An 18995-nucleotide genomic window follows, 5' to 3' on the forward strand; every position below is an offset into this window, starting at 1 on the left:
TGATAGCTAAATGGGATTACCTAAGAAACTTCTTTTCGTAAAGAATTATACAAACACTGTTAAAATTTCAAATATTAAAATATTAAAGCAGGATCCTTATTATTTTAAAAGGCATGGAAATCCTAAAGGGAGCGATGGTTTCATGATGTTGTGCACCTCTTATAATAGTTGTAAGATAAATATGACAAATATGATTAATTCTGTGCCGGGGGCCCCAAATAGAAAGGAAATCTCAGGCTTCATGACCTGACAATGTCAGGAGCTTTGAGGATGAACAAGCTGCATCTGACACTTAACTGTGCAGAGTTGAAGTAAAGAACTCAGAACAGAGCTGGTGGAACCAATAGCAAATACATGAGGGTGGTAACCATGGCTGGAAGCAGAGCAGGGATCTGCGCAGAGGAGCCTGGCCATGCGGAAGGAACCTCTATGCTCCCCCTGCTCTAAAGATCAGTTCTGCAGGAGGCGGGAGGGAGATGCTCCTTGGCAGAGAGAGACGGCAGTAACCTGGCCCTGGGTGCCCGGAGAGGCAGGCTGCTTCTACTGAGTGCTGAGTCCTCAGCCCTCCCCACAAGAAGCAGCAGCTGCTCTACTCACTCCCAGAAAGTCCCTTCTGCCATCACCGTGTGAGCAGAAGCACAAATGAAATGGCAATTTTCATCACCGTTCTGGAGGAAGAGATGTTTGAAAGGGTCCTTAGTGTCCAGCGGTCTCTTCTATCTCTGACACTTTGTGTGATAGGGCTCTGACGCTTTGTGTCTATTTCTGTGCTCTTTTGTCACAAGTGCCTTCCTGGTGTGACTAGAAGGGCTAAAGGGCCTCAGACCTGGGGGCCTGGAGCTGCACGCAGGCTGCGAGGGGACGGCCTTGCCTCCTGCGCTCATGTGGTGGGCAGTCCAGCATCCGCAGTGCAAGACTGTGAGGACGGACGCAGGGCTACCACGGGCAGTGGAACCCTAGGTGCTTTCCAACCCCAAACATCCACCAGGCTACTTACAGGAAGTTTTCACAAAGTGCAAAATATACCAGTTATCATCTCTCTCCCACTATGGAATGTGCTATCAGAGTGATGTCAAGATCCAGGCTCCCAGAAGAAAATGAAGGGACCTAATGGTGTAAAGAGTAGAAAATTAATTAGACCCTTAATGATAGAGAATCGACTTCTATTTGCGATATGCCCTGAGGCATTGGAATTAGAATACACGTATTCTCTAAAACATTTGCGTTTTCCAGATTGGTTTGGAAGGAACTCAGCCTCCTCTGGTATGCTCTTAGCCTTCTTTCTTACCTTAGCATAGAAAAAAGAAAAAAAAATTGAGGAAAATACTTCCTAATTACTCATTTTTATCATATTGCTTTATTATCTCACTAGTACTGTGGACTTGATTTGACTAGTTCATTTTGCCTTCCTTTGCATGAGACAGGTTAGAAGAGGGCATCAGAAGAATGGTAAACATTCATTAAAATCTTATTAAAGATTTTTAATATAACATTATGCAAATAAATGAAAATAAAATCTACTGATGACTTCCCCTGCTTAAACTTCACTAATCTCTGCTGCTTCCTCTGCTGCTTTCTACTTACCTGACTCCCCTTGACTTCCCTGGGCAGGAATGGACAGGCATGCTTTATCCCACCCACTGCCACTCTGGGATTTAATTTATAAACATCATTCAACAATCTCTATGCTTGTGAAATTCTTTCTTGCTTCAATCACCAAATTTCGACCAGAGCTCTCATTCACCTTCATCCATACCTTATCTCTCCGTCCACTCTATGCCCTCTCTCGTATTTGATGCTATTGAAAGCCTCAACACTCACCTATAACTGCAGGTGCTTGACAAGCTACTTAAGTGCTGGAGGCTCACTTTGCTCATCCCTAAAATGGGAAATGAGTATCATGCTTCTTACTTTCCAATATGACTATGACATAATGAATATCATTACTATCATCATGATTATTACTATTATTATTTTTCCGTTATCATCAACACTATCATTGTTTTCCTCCCTGGTCAATTTACATTCGTAATTCTAATCTTTCAAATATTATGGTCTAAAATGTTCTTTGTCTCCTTACTTTAATCATAAATTTGCTTCAACTAATCATTTATCTTAAAATGGGGATAATAAAAACAGTTATGTACATCTTACCAAGCTGTTTAGAAACTAAGAGGAGATAAATCATTTAAATTTGCCTGGTGTATTCTTAGATAATAGAGATTACCACAATTATTATTACTATAACTAAGTGTTATAAATACCTCTGTTTATCCAGGCCACTGCAGTCCTTTTTTTTTAATTGATGCATAATTGGCTTATTAGTTTCAGGTGTACACATAATGACGATTCTTGCATGCTTTGCAAAATGGTCACCACAGTAAGTCGTTACTATTCATTACACTACAAAGTACAAAGCTTTTATTTTTGCCTATGATGAGAGCCTTAAAGATCTGCTCTTTTAGCAACTTTCAAGCATGCAGTACAACATTTTTGACTGTAGTCATCACGCTGTACATTACATCCCCACGACATTCATTTAATAACTAGAAGTTTGTACTTTTGATCCCCTTCACCCATTTTGCCCAGCTCCTAGTTCCCCTTCCTTTATGCTAAGTGAAATAATTCAGACAAAGAAAAATCGTGTGTGAATTCACTTACATATGGAATCTAAAAAACAAATCTAATGAACAAACAAAAAGCAAAACAAAATTCACGGCAGTCTTAATAGAAACCATTACGATTTCATACTCCTAAAGGCTCATTTCGTGGAGCTCCAAACATTCATTCTTATCAGCATTCGTTACCATAAAAAAGAGAAAAACATGGATTTTATGGACAACTAGCAGTCTCTACCCCATAACAAATCTAGGTTAGTGAGAGCAGCAAAGATCCTCAGCCAGCATCCTTTCCACTTGACCACTGTCCAGGTGAAAAAGGTGCTTAACTGCTTAACATGAAACTATAAACCTACAACAGTCAAAATGTATCCTCTGTTAGCATGTCTTTCTTCCTTATGCCATATAAGAGATTAAAATACATGAAGTCATTTAGAAAGGCAGATGTGAGTAATATTTTTGGATAAGATAGTCTCACATTTTTTGAAAAAATGTTTCTTAATTTTTAACTGAAAATATTGATATAACAAAAAACCATTTAAAATAACAGATTTGTGGAAGAAAATATGTGCAGCCTAACAATATAAATACACGCAGCTTATGAATAATTAAAATGTGCTTTTCCTTCTTGACTTTCAGAAATTTGAATGTTCTGTTCTCTAAAATAGTAATGCCATTATCACCATTAACATTCAAACGATTATAAAAAGGTGCCTTTGGATTTCATTTACAATTCAAATAACTTTCTATCTTCACTGTTTAGGAAAAGAAATACTGTCAGGAATTACTCAACATTTCCAAATTTGATTGCTTTTGTATTGTGAACTGCCTCTATTCAGGGCATGGTTGCTTTTTGGAGGTAATAGCTGTGTATTACATATGCACAGTACTCCTTTTGGGAAAACATATGTGGACATTTCCTGCACTGTATAAGTAATATATAATGAATTTTGTATTTTCATCCAGTCAAAGGAAAAGAATGGATCTGTATCTCCCTTTTCACTCTTTATTTAATTAAAGTTTGTCTCTGTTGCCTATTTACTCTGTAATCTGAATGTCAATTCTGCCCCTAGAGGTAAAGATGAAAATCATATATGCCCATACTCTACACCTGGGAGCAAACCAATAGTATTCCTATAACTGTTTACATTTCCAGGTGCTTGACCTCTCCTGGTCACCTCTGGCTCTTGGCTCTAGTTTCCAGAGTGCAGTTTGTGGATTTCCTCAAGTGCTTTGGGCATTGACCCTGCTCTTATGTTAAAACAGATAGAATTCATCACTTTCCTTCATTCCCATATAAATAAACACAAATAAACAAACAAAACTTTCCTGTGTATGTGAAGAGAGCAGATTTATCTAAAAATTTTTTGGGGGGAGAGGGATCAGAGATCTTATACCACAGTCTACAAACAAATGAATAAATAAAAACTTCAATTAACTAGGGTTGGGAGACCAGAAGGAGGAACTCTCACTCCCTGTGATGGTTGATGGCAGAGCCCAACAGGAAGAGAAAGAGGCATCTTCTTCCCACAAGGACTCAGCCAGTGAAAAGCCATGGACACTTTGTTTACTGTAGCTCCCCACTCCCACTTCCTTTTCCCTCTGTAAAAGTGTTCTCCTTCCTCTGCTGTGCTGGGGCTTGCATGTGGCTCACACCATGGTTGCAGACCCTGAACATCAGTTCTCTGCTGGTCCCAAATAAACCCATCTTTGCTGGAGAAATATCTGGTCAACAACTTAATATTGCATATAACATTTTTGGTTTTAGCTTATTTTTTGGTTTTTGGTTTTTTTTTTTTTTTTTTTTTTTTTTTTTTTGCTTTTTTGTGCTAACGCTTTGCAGCCCTCTGTCAAGGGTTTTGAGTCCTCACCTCCTCCCCTTTGGCCTCTCCCTCTCCTCTTTTTCTGGACCCACCATCAAGTCCTCGTTCATTATTAAGGTGGAACACTTTCATTTCCTTTTTAAATTTTCAACCTTCCCTCTCCTTAAACTTGCAAATTGAATTCCCTAAAAATTGAGTCCATTAATTATACCTAAACAACCAATGGTTCCTCCTCTACCCAAACAAGAGCTAAAGGGAAAATAACTGTAAATCCTTGATTAAGCTTCTACAAGATGAAGTAGCCTCTCTCGTCTCCCTAGTGGGCAGGGGGTGTGAACATGGTGGCAGGCATTCTCACTACCACAAAGCTGGTGGGATAATTGTGGAATGAAGACCTCACTTGCTGTGACAGACTTTTTTAAAAAAGGATGTGAAAAGATCTTTCCCTTAAAAGATATCGATGGATCACAGGTGATTGGTCAGGCACTCTTCCAGGACAGGTACGTATCTGGAGGGAAAGTTTTCAGAAAGGGAGGACGGCAAATAGAAGTCAAGAGACAGGAGTGTGCCTGGTAAGCTGAGGCCCATAGACGTGTGGATGGAGCTGCATGAGGGCAGGAGAACAAAATAAGAATTAAGTCAGAATACTAATCATCTTGGACTTTCGTGGCAATATTAAACTAGGGGACTTAAACAACAGAAATTCATTTTCTCCCAGTCCTGGAGGCTAGAAATCCAACTGGATACCTTCAGGGTTGGTTTCTGAGGAGAGCTTTCTTCCTGGTACTGATGGCCATGTTTTCTCTGTGTCCTCATAGGACCTCTCCTCTGTGCAGCGAGAAAGTGAAAGCCCTGGTGTACCTTCCTCTTTTTATAAGGACAACACTCATATAGGATTAAGACCCCACCCTTGGGACCTCACTTATTTATTACCTTCTTTTAGGCCGTATCTCCAAGTATGGTCACATGAGGTATTAGGGCTTCAACAGATGAACTTTGGGGGAGCACAATTCAGTCCATATCAAGCAGACATATACTAGGACCAAATAATGCATGTCCCTTGACTTTTAATCCTAGGGAGATAGGAAGTCATTGAAGGGTTCTGAGCAGAGGATAAACACAAACTGATAACAGCATTATGGACCACTCTGGTTTTTCTGTGTAAAAAATAAACTATGTGTAAAGTGAAGGAAGCTGAGTTTCCACAAGCAACTATTGTAAGAGTTCAGGAGGAAGATGACTGACTTAGGGTGGTGACAGTAATATGATTCAAAGAAGAAGCTGAGAAGATTTGCTGATGGGTTGGATGTGGGATATGAGGCAAGAAAGGCAAGAGAGGAGTCAAGGAAGACTCTGAGTTTGGGATCTGGGTGCCTCAAATAAGGAATTTCTACATACTGATATGGGGAGTTATTTTAAGAGGATCAGGTTTGAAGGCAGAAGAACTTCTGGAGTTTGATTTTGAACATGCAAAGTAGTGTCATCTTCTCTAGATCTAAGTGGAAATGAAATATTCATAATTGGATATACAGGCCTGGAGCTCTGGGGAGATACTGAGAATAAAAGTATAAATTTTAGGTTTGTCAGTTTACAGATAATATTGAAACCATGGGATAAGAAGAGATCCTCAAGAGCTGAGGGTAAAGCGATGAATTAAGAGGTCCATCCTTCAAGATCTGGTACATTTTGGCCACAAGGAGGACAGGGCTCTTCTCAAAAAGACCTGTTTCAGTGGAGCAGTGGGGAGAAAGTCTGATTGGAGAGAATGACAAAAAAGATAATGGTGACTTACAGCAGGAGTACTGCTCTAAGGGAAATGGATAAATGAGGCAGTAGGTGGGAACGAACCTGAGATGGAGCAAGGGATTGTTTCTGTTTGTTTCTATAAGATGAGCAGTGACCATTGACAGTGAAGGACAGAGAGGCAGTGATTACCATGGTGAGGACTCCCTAACAAAGCAGAGGAATCACAGGAGGAAGGTTTGCTGTGGCTTCAGTTCATCCCAGTAACAGGAGTCAGAACAATGGACATGGGCAGGATGCTGATTGGTTGGAGTTAAGATGATATGAGATCATGGAAATTCTCTCCTAATCTCTCAGTGAAAAAGAAAAAGGTCACAAACTGAGAAGAGAATGAGGTTGTGTTGAAGGACTGAGGAGAAGGGAAAGGTATGAGGTAGTCAACTAGAAAAGTGGGAGAGTGACTGGAAAATTAGTAGACTTGACTGAGCTAAAAATGTTAGCTTCTCAAGGAATTCAAGAATCAAGTAATCCACATGCTACATAAACATTTCAAGGGGAAATAATTTAAATTTCTTGTATGATGTTAGTTTAAACCTGATGCAAAAGCCACCAAATATTTGTTAGTTCACTTTTTTTTTGCAAACTAAGCATATTGAGATAATAAAAGTAAAATCTTTAAGATAGAAGCAAACTGAATCCTGTATTATAAAGAGAAATATGCACTGTGGTCAGGCAGGCTTTATCTTATGAACACTATAATGTTAAAATGCTAGAAAATCTACTTCCATAAGTCAAAAATCAATGACTGTTTGTCAAAAGATAGATGTCAAAAGTTAGAAAAATATTGACATACTGTTAAAACTCTTATTTCCTAAATATACTAGGATTTTGGGGCTATCTTTTTATTATTGAATTTTAACTCAATTACCTAGTGATAAGAGAATGGATTCTGCATGTCATTAATATATTCATAGTAGAGTCCTTTGAGCCTACCAGTTGGCAAATTCCTTATCTATTTTTGAAAAAAAATGTAAACTCTCTAATCATTGGGTAAAGGATGGAAAATATCAATTACAAAAGGCTTGCTTATCACCTTATTTCACTCTTTTAAAATTTTTATTTTTTGCCAGCTTGATGGATCACTTTAACATTAATATGATATATTCTTTAATTATGATCCAAATTTGTCAATTTTACTTAAAATTTTAATATCTACTTTGGCTTTTTTGCTAGTCTGAAACAAGTGTAAAAGTTTTATATCTTCCCAATGAATTGCTCCTTTTATTAAGGGATGATTATACTTAACATCATTTTTGGCTTAAAACTATTCGGATTTTAATACTACTGCACTAGCTTTCTTTTGGTTACTACTTTTCTAGATTTTTTTCATTTACATACTTCCAAATTTTTTAATCATTTGGTCTTTTAAAAAAATAACCAAATTATGCTTAAATATATTTCTTACTAAAAGTATAATAATAGGGTATTTGAGTTTTTGAATTTATTACATAATACCATTTTTTTCCCAAAGCGTTTATACCAAATTCTATCCCCAGTATCAGTTTATAAATGTGCCTCTTGGTTTGAGACCTCATCAGCATTTTAGATTTCCAATTTTTAAGTTCTTATCTACTATGTAGATAGAAAATATTATGTCTCCATACTGAAATTGAATTTTTTTTTAACCAGTGAAGCTGGCCTTGTTTTCACATGTATATTTGCCAATGTTATATATTTCTTTGTGACATGCTTCTTCATTTTTTTGGCCCAGTTTTCTATGGTTACTTTGTTATTATCTGTTTATTAAATTAATAATATGTCTTTATGTATTCTGGATACAAATCAATTGTTATTAATTTTATCTGTGGCAAATACATTCTCCCTGTTTTTGAACGTTTCTTCACTTTTTAAAGTTCTCTTTTAATAAAGAAAAGTTCTAAATTTCAAGGCAATCAAGTTATTAATCTTCTCTGTTTTGGTTTCTGCTTGTTCTGTATTATTCAGCAAATTTCCCCTCACCCATAAGTAAAAGAGATATTCATTATTATTTTTAACAGGACTGTTTGCTTTCTATATTTAAATTTTAATTTACCTAGAAATATTTGTCCCTGATATAGTAAGGATCTAATTTAACTTTTCTCCCAATACAGATAACCAATGATTCAAGCACCTCTTACTAAATAGTTTCTCCTTTCTTCACTGACACCTGATGTGTAAATGTGATCTTTGTCAAAGATCAGATATGTATATATGCAAACAGAGATATGCTATCCTATATGATATTTTACACATATGTAACATTTGTACAGTATCTTCTGCATTTTTATGTTTGTGCTGGCAGAGGTTGGAGGTGAGACATTTGTTAACATTAGCTTAAATTGAACATGTTTCTGAAACTCTCAATAAAGTACATAATAACCTGGAGAGAGAAGTACATTTTCAAAATTTGACGAATATTCTTCTGAAATCAACTGCCCTCATTATTTATAATAGTAACTTTACCATTAAAGTAAAAAACAAGGTAGGGAATTCCCTGGTGGTCCAGTGGTTAGGACTCCACTCTCTCACTGCCAAGGGCCTGGGTTCAGTCCCTGATTGGGAAGCTAAGACCCCCCAATCCATACAGTGCGGCCAAAAAAAAAAAAAAGATAAATGTGCGTACTCACTACTATTATTGGTTTTGCTGCATTTCTTTAACTCTTCAAAGGTAATTATAGTTGACTTAGTGTGTTTTAAAGAAGTTCCCAAACTTGAAGGACAGAGATTCCGGGTTGCTAGGTGCTCTACTATTTGTTCTGCAATTTGCCAAACTCCTAGTTTAGGTACTTTTTGTAGCTTTTGGAGGAATTATAAATTTAAGTAGTTACAATAAAAATTTGTGGGGTCAGGAGAGAGGAGCTGTAGTTTGCGCTGCTCTCAGGCTATCAAGGGTAATTAATTCCATGGCTAGAAATGCCTGTGGGCACTCACCCGGGCCCCCTGAGATTTCCACAGACGTCTCCAAACTAGTGTTACCACGGGGCAACCCTCGCGGTTCTTATTATGACTGCAAGCCGTCTTTCAGCAATCACCATCAGAACACTTTGAAAAAGTAGTTTTATTACTTATAGGACCTGGAAATTACACAGCACACCAGGGGCCACACAAAGAGGTTGGGGAGAGAGAGAGAGAGAGAGAGAGAGGGAGAGAGGAAACACAGCCCTGGGGTTCTGCTTTCATTGGGGTCAAGGGTGAGGGTCTAGGGTTTCATGGGCTCACTCTTTATTGGTGACTTTAAAACAAAAAAGTGAGACTTTGAAGCCCAAGACAGAAAAAACAAGTGGCCCAAATAGTCAGTTATCAAAATCAACCTAGATCTCTAAAACAAAGAATTCTCAGTAGTATGGTGGTGTGGCTGGTAAGGTATTTATTTGAGATTGTTTTCTTCGAAGAGAATGCCTCTTTGAAGTGGATCCCTCATCAATCAAAGCTTAAGTCAGGCACTTGCATTACAGAAAGAAAAGCCAATTGTCAGGGCTCTCACTACAAGCTTGTTTGCTCTTATTTTTAAAGAATAGATGGTGGTTTAAATGTCTGAACCAAAGGACCAGATTTGGGACCAGTATTCCCAGAGCTCACAGCCAGTGGAGACATTTCCTCCTGTGTGTAATTCTGGGTCTATTTGTAAAGAGCAGGAATTCTCTGGGCCCAGTAATTTAGGGCATGCAGACAGTTCAGTAGGTTTCCTCCTCAGGAGGCTCTGTATGGCATGAACATGGCCAGGGATTGGGAGCCCTGGGCTTCCTTTCCGCCTCTGCTTCCATCCCTTTCACCCGTGACTGGTCCCTAGGGCATGCTGTCCAGCAATTCTAGATCTTGCTCTTTGTTCTTCCCATAGGTCCACGTTTCCACCTGGTATCCTGTCCCTTTAGCAGAAGGGCAAGCCCCATCATTTGTTTGTGTGCATATCTGCTAGCAAAGAAACCATTCAGCTTTCACTTATCTGAAACGGTCTTCTCACCCTCATTTTGAAGGGTGTATTTGGACATAGAATTCTGGGAAGGTAGTTCTTGTCGTTGTTTCTAGCACTTTAAAATGATATCACTGTTTTTCTAGATGCAGGGCTTCTTTTCTCTCTTGCTAGTTTCAAATTTCCACTTTGTTTTGGTTTTCAGCAGTTGGAGTAGGAAGGACGTAGGTGGTTTTCTCTTTCTCTCCCTGCTTGGGGTTCTGAAGTTTTGGAACTCTAGGAGAAATTTTTTTTTATCAGTTTTTGGAAATGTTCATCCTTTATACATTTAAATACTTTTTCTGCTCCACTCTCACCATCTTCTTCTGGACCTTGAATGGCATCTACACTAGAATGTTTGAGATTGCCCCACAAGCCTCTGAGGCTCTCTTCATTTTTTCTTGATCCTTTTTCTCTCATTTCTTTAGCTGAAAAAATGTCTATAGGTCAGTCTTCAAAGTACATGACTAATTCTTCAGCCATCTCCAGTCTAGTGTTAAGCCCATTCAGTGATTTTTCACTATACTTATTGACCTCTTAATTTTTAAATTTGGCATTTGATTCTTTGAAAATTTTTCATGGATCTGATGACATTTCTCATGTCCTCAAGACTATATCTTTCTTTAATTCTCTGAGTATATTCATAGTAGTTGCTTTATAATCTTTGCCTAACTCGTCTCATGGTTGCTTTTGATTCTGTCCTCTGCTTTCATTCTTCACTTGGAATATATCTGTATTATAAACAAACACACATATATGATATCTAGTAGTATCTTGTTGTTTGTCGGACATTGTGGATGATATTTTAAAGACCCTGGAGTTTGTTATCTTCCTCTGAAGAGTGCTGCTTTTTTGCCTTAGTGGGTAGTTCAGTTACTAACTGCTCTCCTTGAACTTGTGTGGGATTCCTTTTATACCTTGTGAGGGAGCGTCCATGGAAGACCCAGAGTACTGCTAACCCATTTAGTGTGGGAAGATTTCACCCCCTACTTCTCTCTTCCCTCTAGATCTTTACATTTATGAGGTGGGTCCAGAATAGGTCTTACTTCAGGTGAGGTTCTTGATCCTAAGACATGGCCTGAGTGGTGTTTCAGCTGGCATTTCACTCTGGTACTATTGAGGGGTTAGTGACTTCTGTCCACTGTGATGAGACCTGAAGGCCAACATTCTTTTATTTATTTATTTATTTATTTATTTATTTATTTATTTATGGTTGCACTGGATCTCTGTTGCTGCGCGCAGGCTTTCTCTAGCTGCGGTGAGCGGGGGCTACTCTTTGTTGCAGTGCACGGGCTTCTCATTGCGGTGGCTTCTCTTATCATGGAGCACGGGAGGCTCTAGGCGCGCGGGCTTTAGTAGTTGTGGCATGTGGCATGTGGGCTCAGTAGTTGTGGTGCACGGACTCAATTGCTCCGTGGCATGTGGGATCTTCCCGGACCAGGGCTCGAACCCATGTCCCCTGCATTGGCAGGTGGATTCTTAGCCACCGCACCACCAGGGAAGCCCCAGAAGACCAACATTCTTTAGTGCTGTCTGAACTCTGGTGTTTCTGTTCTATATCTGCCTGCAGCAGCCACGCTCTGGTAAGCCTCTGCTATGTTGTCCTGTACATGTGTAAGAAAAGATTTCGGAAGGACTCACACACAGCAAGAACTTGTGGGTCCCCAGTCTTTCCATTTCCCTCTTCTCAGACTCTGATCTGCCTCCTCAAGCCCTGTGGCTTTGCCTGGACTCCAGTTCATTGCATTATGTATGGGAAAGTGTCCTCAGGCAGAGAGATGGGCTAATGGGGAGGCTTGCCACAAGAGTTTCCCTTTATTTCATGGAATTTTGCTCGTATATTGCGTATGTTCAGTGATGGAAACGGTTGCCTCGTGTGTTTTGTACAGCTACAGTCTAATCTTTGGTGGGAGGCCTAGACCAATCTCTGTCCCATCCTCATTATTATTTTTGTATCCCATAAACCCATTATTTCAACCGGATAGTAAGTAGAAGTAAAAGGAATGATTATAAGAAGAAATTAATACAATTACTATTAATTTTGAATAGTAAGATTGTTTTGTCCATAAATCAAAAAAGTCTACTAAAATGCCAATAGAATATTTTTAATTGACTGATTACAAAATAAGTATACAAAATTAATAGGTTTCCCATATGCAAGCAAAGAACATGTGGAAATATAGTGTTAATTAAGATGAGCCATTCACAGTCACAATGGGAAGTCTAAATTGAATACCATCAAATCCCAGCCAGTGTGGAGTATTTGTTTACAAAAATAATATAAGCTTTTTCAGAGAAAATAGGAAAATAGTTGAGAAAATTGAATAAAGAAATCAATATTTTAGTCAGTCACCTTCTTGTGAGCAGCATCCTTCTGTGGATATTTCCAAACCCTCATGTATTTCTACTTATAAGTTCAATTAAATGAGAACAAAGCTCATATACAAACTGACAGTGCTTCATTCCTCCAACAGTATTTACTTTTATGTCAGTAAATTTTGATCACCTCACAGATGGTGAGTAGGATTCCAATGTGTGGATATACAATAATTTATTTAACCAACACTTGTTGATAATTGTTTTGAAAGTTGTCAGTTTTTAACAGAACAAGACAACTCAGGGATGCAAAGATGGTAATCAGTGATATTGTTCACCAAAATTATCTGAGTCTTCCTCATTCTAAGCACAGAGTAGAATGTCATTGCCTGGCTCCACTGGTAGGGTCAACAGGTGAGTCCTTAGTGGAAATGCTGTCACTTTTAGGCTACAGCATTTTAGGTTTTTACATTTACAGCCAGTTTGCATTTCTCAAGAGCAGACTTTTCTTCTGCTATGGAGACAAGGACATTTGAGATTAGGGTCTTGGAGTGTGAACATATGAAGCAGAGTCCCCATCTACCAGCAATGTTAATACAAAATGGCAAAGTGTAAACTTTGTCGTTTTTAAGACACTAAGATGTTTGCTGTCTGTTACTGCACCACAGTCTCTTCAACCAGGTCCATTCTAACTCATACAAACATCAATCCATATATTTGTTCACTAGGACAAATATCTCTTTAGAGTAAACATTTGGAATTGAATCCTGGATCAGAGACTATATTCCTTTTATATTTTGATACATGTTGTCAAATTATCTCTTTAAATGTATGCATGATAAAAGGTTATTTCTATATAAGCATCAATACTGGGAAGTCCCCAGGAAAAGAGATTTAAAAAAATAAAAAATGACTCACTCATGGGCTTCCCTGGTGGTGCAGTGGTTGAGAGTCTGCCTGCCAATGCAGGGGACACGGGTTCGTGCCCCGGTCCGGGAGGATCCCACATGCCACGGAGCAGCTGGGCCCATGAGCCATGACCGCTGAGCCTGCGTGTCCGGAGCCTGTGCTCCGCAACGGAAGAGGCCACTAACAGTGAGAGGCCCGTGTACCACAAAAACAAAAAAAGAAAAAAGAAAAAAAAGAGACTCATTCTTAAAAGTGATATTTTAGAAATGAAGGAACTTTTTTTCCAGCATCTGATATGTGGCGATGATGTAATCTAACAGGCTAAGACTGCTCTTGTTGGTAATTTCATGAAACAGACAGAGGGCTACAGGTCCCAATGGATGGGTGGAAAATACCCTCACTTGAGGGTTATTTCATGTTGAGAAAATCACCTAAGTTACATGGAACAAAGATCATTTACTATTGATGGGGAGATACTCCATAGGTATTGACTGAAACAAAAATGTGAACAAATGGCATCTCAACAGCAAGTGGATGACACCAAGTTTTTTCAGGAATAACCACCATTTCTTTCTTTGTCTGCAGGTATTCTTAAAGGAAATCTTGCTGGGAAATAATTTTTGCCACACTATTACCTGAATATAATTAAAGACTTTCATGTAAATAAAAATATTTGTATTTATTACTATTATATGATATATTTTTAAGTAAATGCATAAAGTTTATGTTCTAAGATTGGGACAAATATTATGGAAATGTATTCATTATGTTTACATCATTAAATATGTAATATTTACTGTTGTTCTCACTGGTAGGTCTACATGTATATTTTACTGTTACAAATTTTAATCCATTCTTTAATTAAACAATATGTCTGTAATAGAAAATTGTGCTCCCAAACATAAATGCTTATAAATTTATTTTTTCCCATTCCAAAAGTTTCATATTATTTATTATACCATAGGTACTAAGATATTTTTTTTCATCATTATTTTCGATTTTAGATATCTAAATTCGAGAAACATTGTTAATCAGGAGAAGATCGTGCCTGTTGGGGGTGATCATAATCTACTGAGTACGTGTGATCGACATCCACTTCCAGAAGGTTCTCAGGACACTTTGGCCTCCTGGAAGGCTCTGGCTCCTACTAGAGAGGCTGAATATGTGAAATACTAGACTTCTGGACTCTCTAGAAGCCAAGACATCAGCGTGTGACCTATTTCTGATCATTTAGACCTTTAACAGAGTTTTCTGGGGGCCTCTAGAAAAGTTCCCCCCGCCCTGCAAAAAAAAAAAAAAAAAAAAGTGTATTACTTTAGCTGGATATTTTGTTCCCACTGATGCCTGGAACTTAAAGAACAAGCACAAGCATGAATATAGTAAATCAAGGACAACATTGCAGAAATACACCAAGAGACTGAGTCTTTGATACCACAAGCATGAATATAGTAAATTAAGGACAACATTGCAGAAATATACCAAGAGACTGAGTCTTTGATACCATAATGGAACATTTGTACCAACTTTGAATCTACTGATCTCAGGGCTTTGTACTGGTTGAAATAATAAAAGGCCTTTATTGTCTAAACCCCTCTTAGTCAGGTAGCTGTCATTTGATAGCTTAAGTATCTTAACCGAGATCAGTCTGCGTAGTGTCTGTGTGTTTCATCTTTGGTAATCTGATAATCAAACAAATCTACCTAGTTTTTGCTTTTATTTGTAATTTTTAAATTACTAGTGGAGTACTTATATATATTATTAATGGAGTACATTATACACATGTGTAAATATAAATGGACTATATTTATTATATATAAGTCCAAATTTATTTAAATATATTTAAACATATAATTACTTCAGTAAATACCCAAATTATTTCTTTCCTCCTTCTTGCTTGTTTCTTTCTTTATCATCTTCTATTTTTACATTTAAATCTTTAATCCAGCAAGAATTGAGTTTGGTAAAAATAAATGAATAAGATACTTTCCTAGTTCTCTAATGTCTCTGGATAGCTTGCTAAGTGCCACGACAACACTTATCTAATATCCATGATTTCCAAAATTATTTGGAATTTCTTTCTTATCACCTTCCAAGATTTCTATATATGTGTGGGTAAATTTCTGTTTCTCTACTCTGATTTACCATCTATCTTTCCACTCAAGTACTTTAATATATAGTTTTAATTATTATATTTTATACTAAGATTTGATAAGTTGGCAGATAGAATATATATATAAAGGACTAGTAGATATATATTGTTCTATGATTATTTTAAACATATATTTAATATATAGTAATATATGTTATATGATATATGGGTATAATTATAATATATATTATTATATATAATCACATACATACATATATATTTTTATAAAATTTTAAATTAATCCTTATGAAAAATAAAAAAGTAAGGTGTGAGGGAGAATAAATAAATTCATAAAAAAATTGAAAAACCACACAAAAAAAGGAGTCATCAGATATAGTGGGTCGAATGGTGTCCCCCAAAGATGTCAGATCCTAACCCCTGCACCCTGTGACAGTTCCCTTATATGGTAAAAAACATGTATATGTAATTAAATTAAGGATTTTGAGATGATATTATTATGGGTTACCAGGGTGGGCCCTAAATACAATCTTAATTGTCCTCTTTAATCCCAGCTATATTAAAATATGATTGACAAGTAAAAATTATATATATTTCAGTTGTACAACATGTGTGTTTTTGAAGATGTATATGTATACATCATGAAATAATTATCACAATCAAGTTAACTGACACATCCATCACCTCACATAGTTAACTTCTTTTTTGTGTGCATAGTGAGAACATTTAAATTTCTTCTCTGAGAAAATTTCAAGTACACAGTACAGTATAATTAACTATACTCACCATGCTGTACATTAGATCCCCAGAATTTCTTCATCTTATTATATCTTTTGACCAACAGCTCTGCCTTATTCCTCACCTCCCAACCCAACCCCACCCCTGGCAGCCACCACTCTACTCTCTGGTTCTATTAGTTCAGCTTTTTAAAGACTCTACATATAGACAAGATAATGCAGTGTTTGTCTTTCTGTATCTGGCTTATTTTACTTAACATATTTATCCATGTTGTCACAAATGGCAGATTTGTTTTATGGATGAATAATATCCCAGTGACCTTATAAGTGATGAGTGAAGGTAGATTAGACAGACACAAAAGAGGATAAGGACACATGAAGATGGAGGGGATGTGGAGATGGGAGGCATGTGACCGGGACCCAAGGAATCCTTCATCCACAGATACTACAGGAGGTAAAGGAGGCTTCTCCCCTGGAACCTCCTGAGAGAGGGAGGTTCTGTTTTGGGGAAACCTCAGTTTTGACTCGGTGAAGCTGATTTCAGAATTCTGGTCTCCAGAAGTGTGAGACTATTAATTTCTGTTGTTTTAAGCTACCAAGTTCATGATAATTTCTTACTGCATTCCCAGGAAGCTAACACAGCAGGGAAATAGAAACAAAAATTCCTCTGATGCAGGTGCTAAGTGTATGTATTGATAGAAAAACAAGAGATCCATACTCAGACAGTGAGCAGGTCTGCGATGCTCTAGTTCAGAAAACTACATGCACAGTCAGGCTGAGAAACTGAGATACTCAACCCCTGCCCCTTTCTCTTAACCCCTTCACCAAGGCTGGGCCAAGCAATAGAAACAAAAGCAAATGAGGTGACAGGTTGTGGGTCTGAGTAGTGAGTGTGGGCGTTTGAGCAGGAAATCCACAGAAGATGAGGGGGCTCATCCCCATGTCCAGAAAACTAGCCACTAATGCCCCATCTGGCCACCTGTTCCCAGATCATAATCACGGGAACCAGGCTATACTATAGGATATAGAAACACTCACCAAGAATTGAAGAGAGGTTCCCATAGCCAAGATGAACACACAGCCAGAAATCCATAAATATTTGAAGATGAGAAACATGAAAAAAGAGAATCTTAAAAACTAGCTGACAGAGATAACAAAAAAATATTAGAAGATAAAGATTTAAAAAATGTAAAATTTATATCCTCTGATATCAAGAAGTGTAGAGGCAGTCTAGACTGATATTAACTAAAACAGAGCTATTATAGCATTAAAATACACTTTAATAATTGTAGGGAAAATTTTTCCATACTTCTCGGTTTTTTTTACAATTCCCTTATTTTACTGTTTAAATATACACTGCAAAATTAATTTATTAAGTTACCAAACATCTCCATTGAATTATCATCTGTTGCCATGTCTATTTTTTTTTCTTAAAATATTTTCAAGTTGCCATTTTCCACTACAATCTCTATTCCAAGTCTGCCCATATTGCTCTATTTCCTCTAGTATTACTTGGTCCTTTGCTGCTCCTCTCCCCAACATGTCCCAAAATGCAATGTATTCATTTACATGGTATCACTCAAACTTGTATGGTAACACTGCATGCAAGTTGATATAGAAACAGGTGACCAAAACTGCAGTAATTTACTGTCAGTTATTCAACATGAATATCCTGAAAACATGTGTAAACTAAAAGGCTGATATCAATATCATCCATACTCGATAATGTATTAAATATATTTTATTTATATTATATTTTATTATAATAGAAGCTGGTTCAGACTTAGAAGAAGGAAGAGAAGGGTGAAGAGGAAGGAGAAAGAAAAAGAGAAGGAGGAGAGAGGGCTTGGGAGGAGTGTCAATATGACAAAATTGATGTATTTTCACCAGGTCGCTGCATTCGAAAAGAAAGAAGTAGGGGGGCCTTCACCCTTTAAAAAGGCTAGCTAAACTGGCACTGTTCTTTACCAAAGGAACTTGTGACATTGAAGATAGCAAAAGCTAATCTAAGACAAATGGGACTTGGTAAAAACATTTTAAAAACTTCATGTTAGTCAGATATTTTTGGACAAATTTGTATCTGCAAACTTTGATGTAGGAAAAGCTTGATTTGATGAAGTAGTAGTTTTCAAAAACACATAGGCAGAAGTCATAACTGGTAAAAATTTAATAAGGTCAAAATTGGCAGGAGGGGAGACTAGTGAAGGCAATTGAAATTGGTCCAGAGAAAGATAATGGTAAATGAAGGTGTTGTTAGGAAGAGATAGAAAAACAATAAAAATAATTGAGAGATTTCTTTAAGGTAGAAACTCCAGGATTTCATGATGGAATAGATGCTGAAGATAAGGAAGGGAGAAGTACTGAGGTAGATGGTTGGTAGACGATGGTGCCACAGAAGAAACATCAGCATTAATGGTGTATAGTTTGCTATTTTATTTTTATTTTTGTTCCTTTTGTTTGGTGTCAGAGAAAAGGGTTCTAAAAACCTGTAACTACACTGTCAAGTGACTAGAAAGAGATGTATGATCTAATAAGTATTTCTGAGACAATTGCCTGATTATTTCATGATGGATAAAATAAGAACTCTACCATACATTTTACATAAAAATAAAGTTTTTAAATTGAAGAGTTAAATGTAAAAGGTGAAAATATAAAAGAGTGAAAATGCATTTTGTTACATAAACATGTAAAGGAGAAATTGAAAAAATAAACTTCATGAACATTAACGTTCTATACATTTAAAAAGAATACAAA

Source organism: Orcinus orca, chromosome 12 (genome assembly GCF_937001465.1).
Source record: "Orcinus orca chromosome 12, mOrcOrc1.1, whole genome shotgun sequence".
NCBI classification, from domain to species: domain Eukaryota; kingdom Metazoa; phylum Chordata; class Mammalia; order Artiodactyla; family Delphinidae; genus Orcinus; species Orcinus orca.